General features: G+C 42.7%; 1 pseudogene; it reads left to right on the top strand.

The window, feature by feature from the left end:
• Nucleotides 1–16,866: 16,866 nt before the first annotated feature.
• Nucleotides 16,867–23,400, top strand: part of LOC124042229 — a 277,909-nt pseudogene continuing 271,375 nt past the window's right edge.

Below are 23,400 nucleotides of genomic sequence, written 5' to 3' on the forward strand. Positions count from 1 at the left end.
TCTGCTAGTATTTCTACTTCCTTCCATCCAAACTGCTGTGATGATGTTTGATATTCCTCAAGGATGTTTTGTGCTCTTTAAATCTCAGCGTTTGAGAATTACACAAATGTCTTCTTTTTACAAAGTCACTTAAATATTTGCTTCATGTAATGTGAGAAAAACATATATTTGGGTATGTAATATATAATAAATATATGCCATTTAACGCTTTTATAACTTACAGTCAGTGCATACATTCTGTACGGGGATTGAACCCACACCCTGGCGTTACAAGCGCCATGCTCTACCAACTGAGCTACAGAAGGACCATTGTAATACTATGGTGAAACCCTTAGAGAGCTAACAGCAGAAGACAAGGAAGGCACCCCATTTTAAAGGATTTGGACAGTCCTAATAACACACAAGGAAACAAACCATTTTTAACTATTTAGTCCTAATATCACATATGGAAACCAAGATAGGACCACTTCCTGGGTGTTAGAGGGTGTGGGTATATGGGAAAGTGCATGCCTACAAGGAACATAGCACACTGTCACAGAAGCAAATCACAGAAAAATTCCATAAACTCGAAAGTGGATTTAATAGGAAATCCCTATTTGGCTTCTGTTCGATTACACGATGGAAAATAGACTTGAGGTACTTCAGTTAACAACATTGGATCCCTTCAGTCTTCTTTTTGTTACATCCCAAAACCAGATTTTATTTCTCAAATAGCAATTGACATCACACTAATTCACACCTAGAATAAAAAAAAGGATGGATTTCTCAAGCTGGCTTAGAACGTTCCTCAACAGGGATGGATGGACTGGCCATACGGCAATTCGGCAAACACCAGATGGGCTGGTCCATTTTTAGCCCAGTGTTCCAGTCTAATTTGAGGTTTTGGGCAAGCATATAAATATTTGGCTAATAAGTAGGGTTGTGATGATACCCGCATCACAATACTCAGAAGTATAGTTGTCGTGGCAAGGAAACAAAACATGAAGCGGATTTCATTTCTTGAGGAAAACAGTTTGTTGTTATGGAAACAAACGTCATGACGCTGTCATCCAGAGTCACATTTGTTTATTTTCCCAGCTACAGGTTTGTGGTATTGTCACAAAGCTGAAAATAAGGGCCTCGATGAAACAATGGACCAGTGTGGCGGGCTGAAGGACAAAAATGGGCCGGTGTGATAGAAATGACAAGGACGATTTCTGGTCCCAATCCGTCCCTTAGCACCAGTATTGTAGCAGGGCTCATGGAATATTTACATAGCCTAAGACTATGGGGTCTGAAGGCGGGTAGGATAGCTAGGGCCCAGTGGTTGGTAGCGTGTTCAAAGGAAAGGAATAGAAAGCCCAGAGGATTCATGACGGCGCAGGAGCATTGTCTCTGTAAAACAGCAGTGCTGCTGGTAAGAAGAAACACCTTGATTTAAAATGCACTTCTAAAGCTATGCAGGCATAGAAGGGAGAAGAGGAGCCGAGGCAAGCAAACAAACAGCAGTGTGATCAGAATGGGAAGTGGAAGCAGAGGAGGTAGCTACTACGAAAGCACAATAAGCCTACAGATGTTGGATCTTAATTTGACCAGTATTATTGCAAAACAATAATCCTGCAGCAACAGGATTTTAACATTTTAGTCCACAATGTTGCTTGATCAGTGATAAAGTTATCAGCTGGCAACATGAAAAGATACTGTTAATATAACCGTGGGTTAGTGCTGGTTTTCAGTGAATTTATGTAAGTCACGAAGCTCATCTGTGGTGCAGGAAAATTCTCGGCAACAAAAGAGTGATCAAATTAAGGTCCTACACCTGTATATAGTTCTGAGGATGATTTAAAGTCACACATTCAGGAATAACGGAGATAGTTTCTGGTTTCTTGCTAAGGAGGAGAGTCAATATAATTTTAAGGGTAGATGTTTCTCTAATAAATAGGGAATGTTGTCTATCGAATGTAGCTGGGTTGTGTGTTGGGAATGGTCGTACACAATACATTTCCAGGTGGTTCATGTTCAGGAACCCTTGATATGCGTTGATACAAACAACTAAAGATCAGTTTTGTTATCCGGTTGGGAACAGAATAGTTTTTATTGGAAAAGAGTGACAAATTATCATGAGCAGTAGTATTTCCTGAGCAGTAGTATTTCCTGAGCAGTAGCAATAGTATTTCCTGAGCAGTAGCAATAGTATTTCGGGAGTAGTAGCAATAGTATTTCCTGAGCAGTAGCAATAGTATTTCGTGAGCAGTAGCAATAGTATTTCCTGAGCAGTAGTATTTATTGAACTGAGGCAGTTAAAAATGTCACAGTTTCAACTTCCACATTCACAACTCTCCACCATTCAATCTATTTTATTATGCAGCTTCTTCATACACAACAATAACCATGTCTGTCTCACTCACAACTGGCAGTATTTCCCTGGATGAGCCCATAGCTATCATTTAGACGTAATTAAACGAGGACTCCGTGACATGCCCTGGGACATGGAGAGATCTGCATAATCAATGACACAGGCTGCCAGGGCCATGGCAACCAGAGAAACTTTGGAAAACACATCTCCATGTTTCTCCATGACAATGGTGTCATTGTGGAGGCGCACAACATAAAGATCTGCTGGGGGTTCACAGCGAATATTCCTCCGTCTGTCTACAGCTACACACCAAGAGGGACATCAAGGGGACAGAAAGCTCTGGGTATGACTGCTACTATTGACTCTCTTTAGGACTTCATGACTATTCCCTCTTGAGAAAAAAAGAGGTTAATCATTTGTAGCCAAATTCCGCAATACCAACGCTAGGCTACTGCTAAGCTATTGCTACTTAAACAAAAACACGTTTTGGGCTGTTGAGGATCATTTGGATAAACTTTCCCCCTTTAAGAACAGAAAGATAATTTTCAAAAGTGACACACTTTCCTGTCAGGCCCATATTTCTTTATTATTTGGTGTCCGGAGGGTTCAGTCCATGTCAAGACTACTGTTTATGGGTCTGTATCCCATGGTTCTGAATGCTCCTAACACACCCTAGATATATTACCCTGTTAATGAATTCAAGTTAAATGTGGGCACTATCCACCATGCATCCCTTCAAGGACTGAGTCTGTTTTCATACTTTCCCTCTGCATTTAATTCAAATGTGTAATGAAAATGACACAGAGTGCAGTGGTGGTGTATGAGGTTAAGTGTTCAGGCCTGGTTTCTGCACTTCTCTGCAGATTGTGATCATAAAGTCCTCAGGTGGATGCAGAGGGAAATGTGTTTTAACAGGGGGAGAATAATCAATGCCCGTCAGAAAGATGCATGATTTCAGCTCTTGGGATGAATACCTGCACATGCAATACATTTATCATGTTGATTCCCCATGTGGCTCAAATAGAGCACGTTGACTTTCTTCAGACATCATTGCTGCAGTGTGTTGACTGTACAATGACTTTCATCAGACATCATTGATGCAGAGTGTTGACTGTACAATGACTTTCCTCAGACATCATTGCTGCAGAGTGTTGACTGTACAATGACTTTCCTCAGACATCATTGCTGCAGAGTGTTGACTGTACAATGACTTTCCTCAGACATCATTGCTGCAGAGTGTTGATCAATGACTTTCCTGACATCATTGATGCAGAGTGTTGACTGTACAATGACTTTCCTCAGACATCATTGATGCAGAGTGTTGACTGTACAATGACTTTCCTCAGACATCATTGATGCAGAGTGTTGACTGTACAATGACTTTCCTCAGACATCATTGCTGCAGAGTGTTGACTGTACAATGACTTTCCTCAGACATCATGCAGAGTGTTGACTGTACAATGACTTTCCTCAGACATCATTGATGCAGAGTGTTGACTGTACAATGACTTTCCTCAGACATCATTGATGCAGAGTGTTGACTGTACAATGACTTTCCTCAGACATCATTGCTGCAGAGTGTTGACTGTACAATGACTTTCCTCAGACATCATTGCTGCAGAGTGTTGACTGTACAATGACTTTCCTCAGACATCATTGCTGCAGAGTGTTGACTGTACAATGACTTTCCTCAGACATCATTGCTGCAGAGTGTTGACTGTACATACTATATTTGTTGTCTAGTATACAGTATGCACTGGGTTTAAAGATTTGAATTGAGGTATTTAAACTATTGTAGAACCTACACAAATCAGACGTGTTACTGTACGTCTGGATAATGTTCACTAACTGTACACAGAATGATATGTTGAAGAAAGGGGCAAACATAACAACGTCAATGATGGTACAAATAACAGACTCAGAAATAACAGACTCAAGATAACACACTGAGGCTGGTACTCAGGACAGTGATATTGTGTTTTACTTCCTGGAGTATGAAGCTGGCCTGTTTTTCCTAGAGATGTGCTGGATGTTGATCTTTCACACCATCAGGTTCAGGTGATTGATAACCCCATTACATCCTTCAGACCAGTCTTACCTATTAACAGCCTCACTGACCACTCTCTATGGATCTCTCCTCCCTCCCTCCCTCCCTCTCTCTTTCTTTCTCTCTCTCTCTGTGGATCTCTCTCTCTCCCTCCCTCTCGCTTTCTTTCTCTCTCTCTCTGTGGATCTCTCTCTTTCCCCCTCTCTCCTCTCTCTCTCTCTCTCTCTCTCTCTCTCTCTCTCTCTCTCTCTCTCTCTCTCTCTCTCTCTCTCTCTTTCTCTCTCTGTGGATCTCTCTCTCCCTCTCTCTCTCTCTCTCCCTTTCTCTCCTGTGGATCTCTTCTCTCTCTCCCTTTCTCTCTCTGTGGATCTCTCTCTCTCTCCCTTTCTCTCTCTGTGGATCTCTCTCTCTCTCCCTTTCTCTCTCTGTGGATCTCTCTCTCTCTCCCTTTCTCTCTCTGTGGATCTCTCTCTCTCTCTCTCCCCACCCCCTGTCTCTCTTCCTTTCTCCAACCTCCTTTCTCTCTGTCCCTCTGATGCTTCCTTGCCTCAGCAGTTGACTGATTTGTAGTTGGACACATAGACATGTGATGGATGGATTGGGGGAGATGAGTGGACAACCAGTCACCAACATTGTTCAGTATCTGCCCCTCCTGGAAGAATCAATCTAAGTAGACTATTCGTCTAAGATGGGACACAAATGGATTGTATTTAAAAATAAATAAAAATCTAACCATCATGTAAATGAATCAGTACAGGACATAACTGGATGTGCAGTTCTATGATGAGAAAACAACCATGAGGTGGTGGATAACATGAACTACCCTCTGTGATCATATAGAAGTAACTCTATGTTGGATAACATGAACTACCCTCTGTGATCATATAGAAGTAACTCTATGTTGGATAACATGAACTACCCTCTGTGATCATATAGAAGTAACTCTATGTTGGATAACATGAACTACCCTCTGTGATCATATAGAAGTAACTCTATGTTGGATAACATGAACTACCCTCTGTGATCATATAGAAGTAACTCTATGTTGGATAACATGAACTACCCTCTGTGATCATATAGAAGTAACTCTATGTTGGATAACATGAACTACGATCTCTGTGATCATATAGAAGTAACTCTATGTTGGATAACATGAACTACCCTCTGTGATCATATAGAAGTAACTCTATGTTGGATAACATGAACTACCCTCTGTGATCATATAGAAGTAACTCTATGTTGGATAACATGAACTTCCCTCTGTGATCATATAGAAGTAACTCTATGTTGGATAACATCTGTGATCATATAGAAGTAACTCTGTTGAATTAAAAAAATAGTCACAGCTGTAGACCTAACAGTGAAATGCTTACATACGAGCCCTTAAGCAACAATGCAGTTTAAAAAAATATGGATAAGAATAATAAATAAAAGTAACAAGTAATTAAAGAGATAAACGTAAACACAATCGTTTGGGTGCATGTACAATGTCTGCCTTCTTCTCCAGCGACATCTTACCATATTCTTACCCTGTGTTGGATAACACTAACTCTGTGCAGTAACTACTCTGTGAGCTACATTACTGAGAGATGCTCTTACATTTGTTTTCTTGTGGAGTAAATTAATTATAAGTTGTTTTGGAACATTACTTGACTCAATTAACATTTCCCATTTTGGGTCCTCATGGAATGAATTGTATTATTTTATTTATTATTTTACTGTGGGAACTATCATGATTTGTAAAAGAGCAGTTGTAGTTGTAATTCCACACACACACACACACACACACACACACACACACACACACACACACACACACACACACACACACACACACACACACACACACACACACACACACACACACACACACACACACACACACACACACACACACACACACACTCATACTCACACACTCATACTCACACAAATACTCACACACTCGCCCACTCACACATTCAACACTACTGAGACACCCAAGTTGAAGTAGATAATAACGTACTCCGATCCAAAACAAGTTACTTACCTAGACAAATATAAGGAGATTTACAAGATATTATGTAACATTACCACTAAGAATTGGACAGCCTATAAAAACAGAAACAATAACTTATTGAAAGGAACTGAGGGGTTCCCTAGTGAGTCATGAGGGAGGAGATTATTATGTATTTCAATGGAGCTGCCTCGGATCAGTGTCCTGCTATAGTCAGACACAGACAGACTTACATTCAACACCCGAGTGTGTGTGTGTGTGTGTGTGTGTGTGTGTGTGTGTGTGTGTGTGTGTGTGTGTGTGTGTGTGTGTGTGTGTGTGTGTGTGTGTGTGTGTGTGTGTGTGTGTGTGTGTGTGTGTGTGTGTGTGTGTGTGTGTGTGTGTGTGTGTGTGTGTGTGTGTGTGTGTGTGTGTGTGTGTGTGTGTGTGTGTGTGCGTGTGCGTGTGTGTGTGTGTGTGTGTGTGAATAATGTTCTTCCTTAAAAATAGTGCTATGCTCATATTGCTATATAATCCTGATTGATCTATGTCAGGGCTGTCCAACCATGTTCCTGGAGAGCTAACCTCCTGTAGGTTTTCACTCCTACCCCAGTTATAACTAACCTGATTCAGTTGATCAACCAGCTAGAGTAGCTATTAGAATCAGGTATATCTCCAGGAACAGGGTTGGAAACCCCTGATGTGAAAGGGGGGAACAAGAGAACAATGGCAGAAACAAGTGTACTAATAATCTGCACTTAAAAAAAGGAGCTAGTTCAATATAAGGTACACTCATTACTGCACGTTGAAATGTAGGTGAGGACAATGTGCTGGCGGGGGCCATTAGCATGTTTTGGGGCATAGTCTAAAATATGTTTTATTTGTGCCAACCATGAGTGGAAGTGTTTTAATAGTTTAACTGTTTTTTTTGTTGATGAAGGTTGAGCACCTGATTTGTCCACTCCCAGTTCTACCATCTTAGTATGAGATTGTGACTACTGTTAAGAGATTACTATGCATTTTCCAGAAACTTGTCAGCTTGCTGCAACTAGTTATCGGGAAAAAATCACAGTAACTTACTGTAACTTACTGAAGCTATCTCTGTCACACTCACACTGATGGTGTGGTGGGAAGGTCCGTTTGCTGTCAACCAATTGTGCTGACGACAAAGTAGTTGCTATCTTGTAATCACAAAAGTTCAGTGAAAGTACAGTAACTTACTGGCAGCTTAATGCAAGTAAGTTACTAGCAATAACTGGCTATTAGTTACTGTGAATTTTACATGAACCTACTGACAGCTTGTTGCCAGTTAGGTAACACAAAATTCACAGCAACTTCCAGGCAACTATTACGTTACTGTGAAATGGACAATTACCTCTTAACAGTTTAAATCTTTATTGTCACATGCTTTTACAAAGATGGCAGAACTGACAGTGTTAAAAGACGTGCCCAACCTTTGACAACATAACTATCAACCACTTAATCTATTACAACCCTCCCACTGACGGTTGGCACAAATACCCACAATTCAGTCACTTGTTGTTGTTTACCTACCTTTCATTTGAACCAGTAGGCTGTAGTGTCCCGGACAATTACAGGAACCTTTTAGCAGTGGAGCATTTCATGGCATGAAGGAAAATATGATGTAGAGGGACAGGATGGTTCTAAAGAACCCTTCTTGATATGCAAATTTAAAAAAATGCTTACACATGTTACCCACACCCCTGACAAAGAACCCCCCAAGAACCTTTTAGAGTCTTTTCTATGACAACGACAGCACCATAAGTCTTCTTGTCTCACAACCCGAGGCTGTCAAACTGTGTAAAAAGCTGTCGGCTAATGTATCTGTGACAGGCACACCTACACAAACATGCACACACACATACATACACGCAAACAAACACACACACACATACACACATGCACACGCGTGCGCGCACGCACACACACAGGTGATAAGACAGCGATTTACTTAGCGATGAATTATTCAGTGATCATCACGGTGGCTTATTTCTCAGAGCTGTCAGAGTGAAACAGCTTCCCAAATGGCACCTCAGTCTCTATAAAGTGCACTACTTTTGACCACAGAGAATCCCATATGGCTTTGGTCAAAAGTAGTGCACATTGTAGTAAACAGGGTGCCATTTGGGACACACACACAAAAGACAGCACCTAAGAAGAAGGCCTTTGATTCAGAGGACTTATCATTACTACATGAAGCCGTCAGTGGTGAACACTTTAGTGTTACATGAAGCCAACCTCACATTGCCTCAGTCTGAATCAGTCTGAATACAGGGCATACTGTATGTATGGTATTACATGAAGCCAACCTCACATTGCCTCAGTCTGAATACAGGGCATACTGTATGTATGGTATTACATGAAGCCAACCTCACATTGCCTCAGTCTGAATACAGGGCATACTGTATGTATGGTATTACATGAAGCCAACCTCACATTGCCTCAGTCTGAATACAGGGCATACTGTATGTATGGTATTACATGAAGCCAACCTCACATTGCCTCAGTCTGAATACAGGGCATACTGTTTGTATGGTATTACATGAAGCCAACCTCACATTGCCTCAGTCTGAATACAGGGCATACTGTTTGTATGGTATTACATGAAGCCAACCTCACATTGCCTCAGTCTGAATACAGGGCATACTGTATGTATGGTATTACATGAAGCCAACCTCACATTGCCTCAGTCTGAATACAGGGCATACTGTATGTATGGTATTACATGAAGCCAACCTCACATTGCCTCAGTCTGAATACAGGGCATACTGTTTGTATGGTATTACATGAAGCCAACCTCACATTGCCTCAGTCTGAATACAGGGCATACTGTATGTACAGTATTGTGGGCTTAGGGTTGGGCTCAATTCCATTTCAACTCAGGAAGCACACTGACGTTCCTATTCTAATTCCAATTCTCCTCAATTGTTTTCAATTTAGAAAATGTGGAATTTGGTTTACTTTCTCAATTGACTGGAGTTGAAATGGAATTGAGCCCAACCCTGCTGTGATCTGCAGTAGAGTAGACCTATTGTTAGATATTGAAGGGGGGATGTGAATGTGGAATACGGAGGCCAGTTACAGGGAGTGGGCTGTAAATTAGATTTGGGATGTTGAATATCCTGTCCATGTCCATAGTCACGACCTAGAAACAAAATACTGTGTCCAAAACACGTCCTCAAAAAAAAACATTTCAGATCTCCTTCAGTTTTGATGTCTAAGCACACGATCTACTGGACTATTATGGTTTTAACTAGTCGCTGCCCGATGGTGTGAAAACACATTGCTGCACTGCTAATAAAAAGAGTCCTCTCACCTAACCCCTCAGTCAGGTCACTGCAGTCTTTTGACTAACACGCAAGGTCTGTAGGCGACTTACCTAGGCTGTGTCTCAAATGGGACCCTATTCCTTTTATAGTGCGCTGCTATTTACCAAGGCACACAGGGGCCTGGTCAAACGTAGTGCTCTACATAGGGAATAGGGTGCCATTAAATCAAACCAAAAATGACCTTTATTTTGACAGTGAGTCATGCTGAGAGCAAGGTCTCTTTTTCAGAAAGATTAACAGAAATCTACACATCAATACATCAATACATCAAAACATCATGAAAAGCAGAACAGAGATAGAAAACACAATCACAGAAAAACAAACAGATTGTTGGAATGTAGCCAAGGTCTACCGGCCCAGCGCTCGCCTGCCGATAGCTCGCTATATGATTTCACCTTGACGTCAAGCTCTCTCGTTTAACCTTTAACCTTGAGTCAGATGATTTCCTTGGTCTGCTTAGACAGACATGTCATCTGTGTGTTAGCATTGGACCAGCCTGAGGTCTGCCTAAAGGGCAAACATGGCTTAGAAGGGATCTGTACTTAGCCACCACCATACTGATAGGGAACTGAGGTTAGAGAGAGAGGGAAGGAAGGGAGAGTGGGAGAGAGGGAGGGAGGAAGGGTGAGTGGGAAAGTGGGGGAGAGAGAGAAAGACAGAAAGAGAGGGGGTAGCGAGAGAGAGGGGAGAGACAGAGGGGGGGGGGGGTTGGCAGACGTCCTGGACGGTTGGCACTTGGCCTCGTCTCATATCACTGGAGAGATACCCTCAGTTGTGTTTTTAATCTTTTCATAAAGCTTTGTAAAGTGTGTGTGTGTGTGTGTGTGTGTGTGTGTGTGTGTGTGTGTGTGTGTGTGTGTGTGTGTGTGTGTGTGTGTGTGTGTGTGTGTGTGTGTGTGTGTGTGTGTGTGTGTGTGTGTGTGTGTGTGTGTGTGTGTGTGTGAGAGACTGAGAACATGCTAATTAAACCCCAGTGCAGCACTTCTGGAATTAGAAAAAGGCAAAGGGGATTCTAAAAAGAGCAACAAGCTTTGTCATCGCACCAGGTAGTGTGTCAGACATTGTGTCTACCATTTCTCATTCATGAACATGTGTGTGTGTGTGTGTGTGTGGCTGGAGTCTCCCAAAACACCTTAAGGTCTTCATTCTGGCTCTGGCACTGTAGAATATCCATGTGGGCATGCTTTCGGGTCACTCCGGATGTTTCCAACTGGCTGCCCGAGGAAGTGAGAGATTTTAATACTTTAAAGGGGTAATCCGGGATTGGTAAATTAATTTTAGTAAATGTTAAATTAAGGAAATATAGCCATTGATTCTTGAAGAATGAAACTTCCATACACTGGTTACATTTCTCCAGCCCCATCGCTCAGCTGTTTACCTCAAAGAGTGGCAGGGTCAGAATGTTGTTGTTCTTTGAATACTGGATTGCCCCTTTAATACCTTAATACTGCAGTTACAGCTTCATCCATGCCAAACAACTATGCTAAGGGACCTCAATCTGCAAGAGATCAGCAATGTTTTTAATGATCTGGACTGGGGACTTGGTTTGGTGGAGGGATGAAAAACATGTCATTTTCTCTTCAGACATCGACACTGTTATTGAAGTGACAGATACTAAATATACATCGCAAATGGAACCCTATTCCATTTATAGTGCACTACTTTTGACCAGGGCCCCTTAGGGGAATAGGGTGCCATTTTGGGACCGATGCTGAGTCCGTCACATTAGTATGGATGACAATGTCAGGCAGCCCTGTGCTGAGACTGATTAGTAATCCCTGACTGTCTCTTCCCCCAATGCAAACACAAAAGCAAAATTGGCAGTTGAACAGTATTTCCATTTGATGGAGTTCACAGCGTTCCCCTGGAGTACGACATGACATTACTCTAATGTGGACATTATGTTGAGTTAGACCTCTATGGAGAAAGAGAGAGAACTGGAGTTGTTTTGTGGTCAAGTCAATGATGTTAGGCCCTGTCCAGAAATAACCCCTAGCCCCTAGGCACTAGCCACTTGTCCCGGGAGAGGGGACTGGAGTTGTTTAGTGGTCAAGACATTGTGTGAGGTTAGGCACTGTCTAGAACCAACCTCTAGCCCCTGGGCACTACCTCCTCAACACTTGTGTAGCTCTGAAAGAATTTGATAGGTGTAAGCAATATGGCTAGCCTATCAGAGGGCAAGGTGGAGCTTGTGCTAGAGCAGACAGCTCTTGTTCTGTCATTTTGGGATCGTAAGAACACACTATTGTGATGGCAGGATCCAAAATGTTCTGTTTAATATTATAAACTTGGGGGGTTGAGCCCTGAATGCTGATTGGCTGACAGCTGTGGTATATCTGACCGTATACCATGGGTATGACAAAACATGTATTTTTACTGCTCTAATTACGTTGGTATTTTATTTTTTACATTTTATTTTACCTTTATTTTACTAGGCAAGTCAGTTAAGAACAAATTCTTATTTTCAATGACGGCCTAGGTACAGTGGGTTAACTGCCTGTTCAGGGGCAGAATGACAGATTTGTACCTTGTCAGCTCAGGGATTTGAACTTGCAACCTTTCGGTTACTAGTCCAACGCTCTAACCACTAACCAGTTTATAATAGCAATAAGGCACCTCGGGGGTTGTGGTATATGGCCAATATAACATGACTAGGGGCTGTATCCAGGCACTAAGAACAGCCCTTAGCCGTGGTATTTTGGCTCTTGTGCCTTATTGCTTAATAATATAATATGTGATATCACGTTCAGTACACAATACGATTTTAAATCCAAAGGTCTTTATAATATGCCTCAATCCTTTAAACTGAATACATTTCTGTAGAGACAAACTTCCCAAACCTTGAAATATGTGTTCACAATCCACAGTGCCAGGTTCAACAGAAATGTTAGCTGCCATATGGCATTAGAATCTTTCCAAATTTACAATTGCTTGAGATAAACAATTAGTTCCTCACACGCAACAGCTGTGCAACTAGAGATTGTTGAATCAATGTCTGCATTCCAAATGGCATTCTATTTCCTACATAGTGCACTATGTAAGGACTAGAGTGGAATTTGGGATGCAGGAGCTGTCAACGGCCCCTATACCTCCTCCTATTAGGGAGCTGTCCATGTCCCTATACCTCCACATAATAAGGAGCTGTCCATGGTGCCTATACCTCCACATAATAAGGAGCTGTCCATGGTCCCTGTACCTTCACATAATAAGGAGCTGTCCATGGTCCCTGTACCACCTCACATTAAGGAGCTGTCCATGGTCCCTGTACCACCTCCTGTTAGGGAGCTGTCCATGGTCCCTTTACCTCCTCCTGCCAGGGAGCTGTCCATGGTCCCTAAACCTCCTCATGTCAGGGAGCTGTCCATGGTCCCTGTACCTCCTCCTGTTAGGCAGCTGTCCATGGTCCCTGTACCTCCTCCTGTCAGGGAGCTGTCCATGGTCCCTGTACCTCCCCCTGTTAGGGAGCTGTCCATGGTCCCTGTACCTCCCCCTGTTAGTGAGCTGTCCATGGTCCCTGTACCTCCTCCTGCCAGGGAGCTGTCCATGGTCCCTGTACCTCCTCCTGTCAGGGAGCTGTCCATGGTCCCTGTACCTCCCCCTGTTAGTGAGCTGTCCATGGTCCCTAAACCTCCTCCTGTTAGGGAGCTGTCCATGGTCCCTGTACCTCCTCCTGTCAGGGAGCTGTCCATGGTCCCTGTACCTCCACTTAATAAGGAGCTCTCCATGGTCCGTATACCTCTCCCTGTTAGGGAGCTGTGCATGGACTAGAATACTAGGAGTAATTTAATAGGATCTCATAGGTTCCAAACACATTTTTTTGTTGTTGCAGCTGTGGTTGTGAGCATATTGCTGCAAATGTGTCTTCTGTCCGTGGTGCTGAATATGTACTAATGGGTACTGCTGCAGCTGTGGCTGGTATGAAGCAGGTAGATGGCCGTGGTGCTGTGGCTGGTATGAAGCAGGTAGATGATCGTGGTGCTGTGGCTGGTATGAAGCAGGTAGATGGCCGTGGTGCTGTGGCTGGTATGAAGCAGGTAGATGGCCATGGTGCTGTGGCTGGTATGAAGCAGGTAGATGGCCGTGGTGCTGTGGCTGGTATGAAGCAGGTAGATGGCCGTGGTGCTGTGGCTGGTATGAAGCAGGTAGATGACTGTGGTGCTGTGGCTGGTATGAAGCAGGTAGATGGCCGTGGTGCTGTGGCTGGTATGAAGCAGGTAGATGATCGTGGTGCTGTGGCTGGTATGAAGCAGGTAGATGACTGTGGTGCTGTGGCTGGTATGAATCCACAGATGGATCATGGTGCTGCAGCTGTGGCTGGTATGAAGCAAGTAGATGATCGTGGTGCTGCAGCTGTAGGATCGTTACTATCTGGGCAAAGTCAAAACCCCACCTATTTCTATAATTTATCTTCTTAAAATTTGATTTTAAAACTAACTCTAACCTTAACCACACATCTAAAATTAAATGAAGACTAAAAGGCACGTTTTTGTTTTACTACATTTTTATGATATAGCCCGTTATGGAACCAAGCTGTGGGGGCTGCTGTAGCAAGGGCTGCCTTCCATGGTGCTGAAGAGGCTGGGGTCTGATGCCACAGCTGTGGCTTGTATAACCGCTGCTGTCCATGGTGCTGAAGGGGCTAGGGTCTGCTGCCACAGCTGTGGTTTGTATAGGGGTTGCTGTCCATGCTCTTGCACAGCAGGTAGTCTGTACTGGTGCCTTGTCAGAGGTTGCTGTCCATGGTGTTGCAGTGCTGAATCCCTCAGGGGTCATGTCCAGGGTGGTGCTGAAGGGACAGCTCCCAGCTGTGTCTCTGCGGGCTTGCATACACTCTCATGGCACCACAGTCACTAAATCATCATTCCGTTTTTTGCTATTGCTAAATAGACCTAGGGATATATTATATTTTGAGAGCACAGAGACGAGCACAGTATAGCTCATAAACACAGGGACTCACAGAATAGCATTCATCCATTACATATAATCCATATATTTTATCCATATATATATATATATATATATATATATATATATATATATATATATATATATATATATATATATAATCCATAGCCATAGCTGTGGATATTGCATCTACTGCAGCCTGTCATGTGGATCGGATCATATAAATGAGAGAGACAGCTTCGACCAGACACACAGTGTCCACCCTCTCGACTCCCAGCAGGCAGCCAGCGCAAATGTGCATCACAAACCATTTTAGAGACGGTTCGCTGCTCCTCAACCCCATAACAGACAAAGTGTGTCATACCCGTGCCCCGGTGCCCGGTCATAATCTAGTAGTGGAGGCATCTGCTTTATTAAACTAGCTGCCATCTCAACTGTCAAGCGTCTTTATATAATATAGAACCCACAAACTCATCTCTGGACCTCGCCAGTTCCAATGCGTATTTTTTTAGTGTTCCCTTCTAATCAGGGACTAATTTAGACCTGGCTACCAGGTGTGTGCAATTAATTATCAGGTAGGAAAAACAACAGGCTCCGGACCTCGTAGGGTAAGAATATGTAGAATATCTATAGCCTATCCATTCACCGCCCGCGGGCAATGATGGATTCGATAACCGTCGAGCGCTTTAGCAAGCAGCAAGAAGTAACCTAACAGATGTAGCTTAATTGCGTGCGCAATATTTCGACAAATTGTATGTTGGCCAGGAACATTACGAGCACTAACTGCGCAAAACACGTATAACGCTCCCCAAGTTAGTCCACTTAGCTGAAGTCAGTGGATCTATTTAATAGAATACGAACGCGGGTAACGGACCTTTAGGTAGCCTAACTCACTCCTCACTCAACCCATACTGTCTGACGACAAGGAGTATGCTGCTAAACCGCTGACATGCCAGACAGTAACATAACCCTTTGAATGTGTGTGGGGGAAGCCCTCCATGATCGTTTCACTTTTTAGTTCAGTCAACCTTCATGTCCGCCCTTGAAGCAAACTCTCCAGTTGCCTGTTCCAGTCTCCGGCGCTTTTCGAAACGACGGTTCAGCGGACTGTACAACTAACCAACCACATAACGCTCTTATGCCTGTGTTTAACCATTCAGATGTTCGGGTATGACTTCCACAGTAATAACCACTGAGACAATTCTCGCCCTTTGTATGGTTATAGACTCAGAGGAAACAGTACATGTTTGGTGTATGTTTGGTCATTATTATCAAATTTCCTCTTGTTCCATTAGGACTAAGAACTTAGAGTTGCACACTTTACAGATACAATGCATTGTAAAAACAAAGCGAGCTGATATTGTCTCTGTTACGATCAATTCGGTTTATTTATTTGGCAATGCGCAATGAACTCGTATTATGGTTGAGCAAAAGTAAAAATGTTAAGTAAACAAAGTTATACCATTAACTTAGTAGACTCAATTAGATATATTCTTACCTCGAAGCATATTAACAAATTATGAACTTAAGTGAAAAGTTTGCCATATTTAGGTCAACGTCGAAAAACCCGACTTTTCTGAAGTCCCCGCCATACAACATTTAGAACGGATGAAGTAGTATAGCTTGACTAAACTGCTCAACAATACCCCAAATCATTCGATGAACATAAACATGCATACCTAATAGTGTTTTGACCTAAATACAAGAAACAACTACATACACAGTCGTGAAGCGGAGGGAGGATATGTTCTGTAGGCTACTTTGCATAAGAACAGAAGAAGACACTAATTACTACAGACAGAGGCGAATTTCAAAACAGCACAAAACACCTGCCACATCAGCAAAAAAGTAGAAGAAATCTATAAAAAAAACATGAAAATATCCTTGTTTCAAAATCATAAGGAGGGTAATTCCACTATCCGCTTATAAATGTCCCATGATGATAGAATATAAGGTTTTTTATTGTCCTGCGCGCGCCAGCTCATCCGTCTTTGCAGCCAAAATACCCCAATATTCCAACAACGAATGGTAAACCCCAACCCGACGTGCCGGTTCGTCTGGAGCAGTAGCCTGTCTGTCTGGGCAGTGGGCACAAAACCTCGGGTCCAAGTCCAAGGGAACATCCCTATGCCTTGAATTAAGGGAAGGCTATGTAAGAGTGTCAGGGGGTGGGGGTGGGAAAGTGGTATACCAGACGCAGCAAGAAAACGTCCATACGTGCTTTATCTTAGTGGCTGTGACGTGATATTGCAGCCCCAGCCAGTCCTAAGCAGGGTGAGCGAGCAGAGCGGTTTCTATCTCTCCTCCATACTTACTCAGTATTCAAACATCCGTCCGCTAAGGATTTTTTTGGACTACTTGCTGCCTCGTCTTGATAGGCTAATATATCTGGAGAAAAGACACGAAGGGACCCATCGACGATCCATAGAGGTATACCTTCACGGTAATTTGGTAGATTTTTGTCCCCCCAATTATTCTACTATTCCTCTATTGGGCTGTCGCGAGTTGTTTCGCTTCTCACTGGGTCCGTTTTGATGGGAAAAAGCGACGCGGAGGAGATGATCCAGACGGGAGTCTAACGCATTGTGTTGTTGTCCATTGACGATCGTCTTGTTGCATTGGACTTCTATTGTGGCTATGGGAAGTATCGATTCACACCGAGACACATTCTGCTCTTCATAAAGGATGTGGTCAAGTATTTTGGAAAAATAGCCATAGCTTCCGGAGTGTAAGGTAATTTTGGGGATAATATTAATTGCATGATTATTATTGGTAGTAGTATGCTATTATGATTTTATGGCTGTAGACAGATAAAGCAGCCAGGCATTCAGATAATACCAACAGATTCCACGCCAGCTAGGCTACTGCAACGATCTCTGTTTAACCGATATAGCCTCGTCTGAAAGTTGAAATATTCCATCTCGATCAACATTTCTGTGGCTGCAGCATTGTATCTCTGTTTCGAATGAATAGAGGCTCTAACATGCGTCGAGGGATTCCAACCATGGGACGGACACACATAGACCACACTGGGTTGGAAGAAGTTAACAGATGTATTTCTGTGCGCCTTTTATCAAAAATGGGCAAAAATCTGGTTTTAGCGCCGTCTGTGTGTCAGTGAATTGGGATTGAGTTGATATTTCATCATATTCATATCGCTTTGCAAAACAGGAGGAAAAACAACTTTAATTTGAGAGTAAAATAAGCGGATGTTTTTGCATCCTCTACCAAATTGTAATCCTCGATAAGCGCTCAAACCATGTCCGTTTAGCAAAAGGACTTCAGTTTTCAGAGAACGGCATGTACCCTATGAATCTTATAAACAGTGATAATGCAAGAATGATCTATCCATTAGTGAGAATATTTGCAGAGAAACAGCATTTAGGTACAATATGAACAGGTCCCAAACCAAAAGACAACATTCTGTCCATTTGGCAGCACAATAAGCCATTATATTACATCGCATTCTTTGTCATTTTATCATGCATAACCTATACTAATGTCCTCAAATTAGGTTTATAGTCCTCAATGTTTGAAATCTTACTATTCTCATGTTCCCAGAAGAATATTCTATAGACTTAATTCCACCGCCTACTCACACACCACTGTGACACTGCTCACAGCTGCAATGCCTGCAGGATTAATACAATCAGGACATCGCATGCATTCTCTCGCTCTCTCTCTCTCACCCTCTCTCCTTCTCTCGCGACTCGATACGTGATCCAGATCTGTCTATTAGTAGATGGAAGAACGTTACAGGTATCATTAGCTGCCTATAAGGGACGAGAAGAAAGCCCATGTTAGTTATGTTAAGGAAATCGGGACTGGGGACACGATGCTGTATTTGTGTCAATGTGTGGGTTGGTTAATCTCCCACTGAGTCTTTATATGAAATTAGTGTATAATGGACTTCCAAACCAGTTCTTAGTCCACTATTGAATTGAGGAAAGATACAGGTTGGATGGATGGGCGTGTAACATAGCCTACAGCATATCACGCAGTATGGTCTTGGATTCGGAAATAAATAAAATAAAATAGACACAGAATCAAAACCCTTTTTGTCAGGGACTTGGAATTCACCGAATACATAATTCAGTTCATTAACATCGATGGTTTAAAGCCCCTCTCCTCGATGCGTAATGGAGAACATAGTTGCGCAAAATGAGCTCACTTCCAATAAAATACCACATGCAGCCTATATGTCCCTCTCAGAGAAATATGATAACTGTTCACAATCACAGACCTCTCTTTCTTTGTGATGGACACACACATATGAACACGCGAGCCCCATCACGTTCGAAATATTACAAAGATGGACGGTTCCCTAGTTCTGCCAATCGGTCCAATTAATTACAACTCAATAACGACTGACACGAGTTTCATTGATCCCTTATGCGGACTTCCCCAAATCAAGCGACCATAGCAACCACAAGGTGGCAGTGTTTGTCCAAAGTTTTATCTTTCTTGCGAAAGGCAACAAGGGAGATGAGCAGGAGACTGCCCGCCGTAATGTAACAGTGGAACAGGAATGATGACGATTAGCCAGGTGTTTTCCAAGGCGGAAAAGGTTGAGGCCTCACTATGAACTAAACGTTGGTATAATCAGATCACCCTGTATTAGACCTACACAGGTTCATGTTGTTTACTGTTACTAACTGTGTCTTTAAGAGTCCTTGGTGTCATTTTTACATCTCTCCCCCTTGCAGGCCAAATGACATAGGATGAAGGCTATTCGTAACCAGTTGATTTATATATTTTCCACCTATCTCCTGGTTCTGTTTGGATTAACTGGTGCACAAGACTACTGGTGTTCCACTTTGGTCAAGGGGGTCATATATGGATCTTACTCAGTGACTGAGATGTTTCCTAAGAACTACACGAACTGCACATGGACGTTGGAGAACCCTGACCCTACCAAATACAGCATTTACCTCAAACTATACAAACGAGACTTGAGCTGCTCCGAGTTCTCTTTGCTTGCTTATCAATTCGATCACTACTCACACGAGAAGATCAATGAATTGCTGAAAACCAACGAGTCTATAGTGTACCTGTGTGATTCCAAGAATATGTATATATTTTTGCAGTATGACAAGAATTTCGTGCAGCTACGGAGGGTTTTCCCTTACGATTATAACGGATTGCAGAAGACGGACGAAGAGGAGACGTCTGTGGTGGAATTCTTGGTCTTGAACAAGGCGAGCCCCAGTCAATTTGGATGTCAGGTGCTGTGCACGTGGCTGGAAAACTGCCTGAAATCGGAGAAAGGAACTGTGGAATCATGTGGAATAGTGTATACGAAATGCACCTGTCCCCAGCACCTAGGCGACGGAGAATCAGAAAGTATGCTTTTGCTTAACAACGTGGTTTTGCCTTTAAATCCCCAAACGGAGGGATGCCTGACTCCACAAATCCGTGCTGGGCAGGTGTGCAACATCAGTGCAGAGGTTAAACGACCAGCAAAGGAGGGTGAGTAACCAGCCCCAAACATGCTATATGTCTAACATACTGCACTTATACTACAGTTCAATGAGCATTGTTTGTATGTATGCATATATAGATGAGCCAGCTGGGAGTTTGAGTCAACCTAGCTCTGGTCCAGGGCGTTAGTGCTTATTCTTCTACTAACCAAACATCCCTTGGTAGTGGAACGGACAATAACAACTTGGGCCAGAGCTAGAGTCAACTGTGCACGTCAATAGCCTCTTTTAACCCCTCTCTACCCCCTACCTGTATAGTGCATGTCTGTCTACAGAGTTGGGTTGTGGGCCGTGAAACAAAAAACACACAGCTGACCTCACAATGCAATGCATCCCTACACCAAAGCTACAAGAGGAGCGGGTGTTGTACATGAGATACGCCTGGTCCATATTCCTCCACAGCCCAGCCCACCATCATGTATGCTGTTCATCTCTAATATACAATTATATTGAAATTATTGGTTGATAATGACCAGTGGTTTTCAGGCGTTGGTGATGTGTATCATCACCAATGACTATGGTAGTGTTTTCTCCTTCCCAGGACCATGGAGAGAGGAGCTGTGATGGTGTAGCAACTACATATTCACACTGAAGGAAATAAGAGAGCCATCCATAAATATCTAGTCTTTTAACACCATTGTAGATGACATCTCTCATTAGGATAGAACTACAGCAACACTGAAGCACTCAAAACCAATCCAACGTTTGGCTTAGTAGTTGTTCATTAAAATGAGTCTATGTAGTGTTTACAGACCTCCACAATACTTATTAAAGGGATGATTGGAATATGCCTTTAAATTAGAACAGGAGATAGACTACGGAGTCAACGCATAGTCTTGACACAACAGAATACTATAGTCTATAGAATAGTGAATACTGGGATACTGGATATATTCTAGAATATTTTATAATACTGGTCTAGAATAGTGAATACTGGGATACTGGATATATTCTAGAATATTCTATAATACTGGTCTAGAATACAGAACACTGGAATACTGGATATATTCTAGAATATTCTATAATACTGGTCTTTAGTGCAGAACACTGGAATACTGGATATATTCTAGAATATTCTATAATACTGGTCTATAGTACAGAACACTGGAATACTGGATATATTCTAGATCATTCCAGCATACTGATCTATAATAAATAACACTGCATCAGAAACTCCCAAACATGGAAATCAGAATGAATAGAATGGGCTTGGAAGCTCTAACCCTGGCAATTGACTTGTAAACTCATGGGCACACTCACAATGGCTGCCTGGTATTATGATGCAATCATTTCCATGGTCTTTTGGAATGTTCTATCAGCTGATGCTGGATTGCCATGGTAATGTAGAATGTTCATTCAAATGATGTTAAACGATGTGGCTGGCTCATGTAATGGAATGTATTTTTTGCAATGTCAGTTGAATTGACTCAACAAATCACAGTACAGATTGAAGGTTACACTTTCTGCTTTTACTTCCTGGCATGGGCACACTCAAACATCCACCAATTATGTCACCATTGACTTGAATGGAGACACCCTTTCTATTCATTGTTATTTCTCTGCTCCCAAAACCTTTCTCTCAGATTCTAGTCTGTTCTTGGTCCTGTTTATACAGTATACGGTGTTAGACTTTCAACATTACTCCAAAAATATTGCACACCCGCCCGTGCTTGACTAGGCCTTTGTTTTGGAATATAGCTAACGTAATACCAAGCTCTCTTTTAAATGATGAATAATCTCTCCCCCAGATGCCTGGGTTGCAGATGACCAGATTTCTTCAGCTTTTCATTTATTGTCAAGGGTTAGACAGAAAACTCAGAAGTGGTATTTCTTTACTGTTCTTTCTCCCACAACCACACAGTATCTATCTGCATCGGCCTGTCACCATTTCAGCTTACGCTGGCAAGTGTGACAAATGCCCTTAATTGCTTCCGGAGGATTCCATCCTTTTTCTTCAAATACCCCATGAAACTGTCACCATATAGTGAAATCCCACACACTCACTGTTTGCTAGTTTATTCTACGTCATATTAGTAACTCACACTGAGACACACAGAGACACAGATAGAGACAGAATAAAGACACACACACATACACACACAGGCACACACACACACACACACGCATGCACGCACGCACACACACACAGATAGAGACAGAATAAAGACACACACACACACACACACACACACACACACACACACACACACACACACACACACACACACACACACACACACACACACACACACACACACACACACACACACACACACACACACACACACACACACACAGGCACACAGGCACACGCACACACACACACAGAGACACAGACAGACCCCCCCCCACACACACACACACACACACACACACACACACACACAGCCCACACACAGACAGACAGACAGACCCCCCCCCACACACACACAGCCCACACACACACAGACAGACAGACCCCCACACACACACACAGCCCACACACACACACAGACTTATTTTAGAGTATCTGTTGCATAATAAAGACATGTATCAAGCCTGAATGTTTAGGAGCCACTTCAAAAGAGTGTTGTGATGACTCAACCAAATCCTGTATATGTGGAGAGGAGAGATAAGAGCACAGAGGTGTGGTGGCAGATTTACAATGTGTGTGTGTGTGTGTGTGTGTGTGTGTGTGTGTGTGTGTGTGTGTGTGTGTGTGTGTGTGTGTGTGTGTGTGTGTGTGTGTGTGTGTGTGTGTGTGTGTGTGTGTGTGTGTGTGTGTGTGTGTGTGTGTGTGTGTGTGTGTGTGTGAGGTGTGGTGACAGATTTACAATGTGTGTGTGTGTGTGAGGTGTGGTGACAGATTCAGAGGGAGACACAGTAAAGAGGGAGTCATTTCGGCACAGTGATCCAAGCAGAATGAATCACACATTACACTTTGAAAAAACACACAACAGAAAATAATGAACCAATGTTATAGCAGCGATCCCCCTTTGGAAACAGTCACAGATGGAACCACGTCGAATAATACAACCCCGGGGGATCAATTAGCAGCTTTCTGATCAAATAGAATGTAGAACCGTAGAACCTTACATAGAATGACTGTATGGAGTTCAGCTGGTTTCTGGTTCTCCCTGGTTCTTCTTGGTTCTCCACTCCTCATCACACAGAACATAGATCACAGAACATGGAACAGAGAACCTCACAATAACTGCATGGAGTTCAGTTGAGTCTAGCTGGTCCGTCTCTGGTTTTCCCTGGTTCTCCACTCCTGATCAAACGGAACATAGAACATAGATACTCACATAGAACGACTGCATGGAGTT

The sequence above is a fragment of the Oncorhynchus gorbuscha genome, linkage group LG08 (genome assembly GCF_021184085.1).
Source record: "Oncorhynchus gorbuscha isolate QuinsamMale2020 ecotype Even-year linkage group LG08, OgorEven_v1.0, whole genome shotgun sequence".
Lineage (NCBI taxonomy): Eukaryota > Metazoa > Chordata > Actinopteri > Salmoniformes > Salmonidae > Oncorhynchus > Oncorhynchus gorbuscha.